This window comes from Otolemur garnettii, unplaced genomic scaffold (genome assembly GCF_000181295.1).
Source record: "Otolemur garnettii isolate 467f Iridium unplaced genomic scaffold, OtoGar3 scaffold00032, whole genome shotgun sequence".
In the NCBI taxonomy this organism is placed as follows: domain Eukaryota; kingdom Metazoa; phylum Chordata; class Mammalia; order Primates; family Galagidae; genus Otolemur; species Otolemur garnettii.
In genome coordinates, this window is record NW_003852427.1 from 11679738 (window position 1) to 11681524 (window position 1787).

Genomic DNA, 1787 nt, shown 5'->3' on the forward strand with positions numbered 1-1787 from the left:
CCACCTCCAGCATATGGGGCCAGCATACCTACTCCTTTGAGCCACAGGTGCCGCCTCGGTCTCAAACTTCTGAGCTAAGGCAATCCACTTGACTTGGCCTCCCAAGTACTGGGACTACAGGCATGAGCCACTGTGCCCAGCCTTAGGAGGCAATGCTTTTGCATTAAAGATAGTAAAAGGGCAAATACTGGTAGAGCATGAAAACTGTAGCTTGCCAGAGTAACAAAACAGGTAACTTTTCCTCCATTCATCACCAGTCTTTCCTTTTACACAGTGCCACTTAGTTGGTAGAGCCCTTCAATAAAGCAAATTATCTTTTTTCTGAAAATCTAAGACATGTAAAGCTTGATAATATCGCAGTAAAAGACACATACCAGGTACTAAAAACAATTTCAGAATTGAATGAAAAATCTTAAGCAGGAAAATCAGGCTGATCTTACCTATCGCTCAATCACCACTTCCATACACCTTAACATTTACCAGCAGCTCTTAAAGAATGGTCCAGGGCTAGCAACACCAGCTTCCCCTGAGAACTCTTTAGAAATACCAGTTTTCAGATTCCATCCCTGCCTCCTCAATCAGAAACTCTGAAGGTTAAGCCTTGGTAATCTTTATAACATGCCAGCCAGGCATCATGGCTTATGCCAGTAATCCAAGCACTTTAGGTGGCTGAGACAGGAGGATTTCTTGAGGCCAGGAGGTCAAGGTTGCAGTGAGCTAAGATCTCACCCACTGCACTCCAGCCTGAGTCATAGAGGGAGAATCTGGCTCAAAAGAAAAAAACAAAAACATGTTCTTCAAGTGATTCTGATGCTGGCTAACATTTGAGAACTATGGATCTTGAGTATCCCCAACTTCCAAACATACTAAGTAAACATTAGTTTAATTAATCAGGGAATGATTAACAGATAAATTGGTTTTCAAATTATTACTCTAATGGCTGCTTTGGGAAACTAAGGACCTTACTGATAAATAAATGTTTCCACTTTCTCTTCTACTTCCTTTAGATCTGTGATCTACATGTCTACAATCAAGCTGTTTTTTATACTTTAATGGTCCCAAATGGCCTCACTAAAGGATCTAAAAAATATAAATGATGTTACTTTATATGTTAACCAACATAAGCGATGTCACTAAAGAAGAGGATAATAAGAGAGGTTCTAGTTTATTCTGTGATATGCATAAAGTATTTGATTTAGTTTCAGCCAGAAAAATGAAATAAATAATTTCTATTACCAGTAAATTCTGGTAGCAATTTCCCTTTGCTTCAAAATATATCTTGTAAATAAATGTATAAGGTTGATTTTTTCCCAATAATTTAATTAGCATCTTATAGACATTTTCTACATGTTTAATACAGCAATAAAGGAAAAGCTCAAATATCAAAGAAACAATGAAGTAAAGGGGAAGAGAATAAATGCTTTCTTGAGAACCTACTATAAGCTAAGCATTACCTATGTAGCTTTACATGTGAGAGCTAACTGAAGAGACAGACTCCCTATGAGGTAGGTATTATCAGCCCCACAACAAAAATGTGAAAGAAAAAGAGAAATGTAGTAAATTTTCTATATCACCAAATTGTAGACCTACCGAGCAGCAAAGCTGGAATGGAAAGCTGTGCTTCTGTGATTCCAAAACCTGTCCCTTTTCAAATATGTAAAACTTGCCTTACAGCATGAAGCAAAATGCTTTCTCATTAGAATAAAAAAGTACTCAAAATTTACATATACTTCGTAAAATTTTTGCAACTTTTAATATGTTCTCTATTTGGTACTTTATTTTTTTTT

At 36.8% G+C, this 1787-nt stretch overlaps 1 protein-coding gene across 6 annotated transcripts in view; it reads right to left on the minus strand.

Moving 5' to 3' along the window:
* TFDP2 (transcription factor Dp-2) overlaps nucleotides 1-1787 on the minus strand; it is a 129529-nt gene that overhangs the window by 98157 nt on the left and 29585 nt on the right. The gene's annotated exons all lie outside the window — the stretch shown is intronic.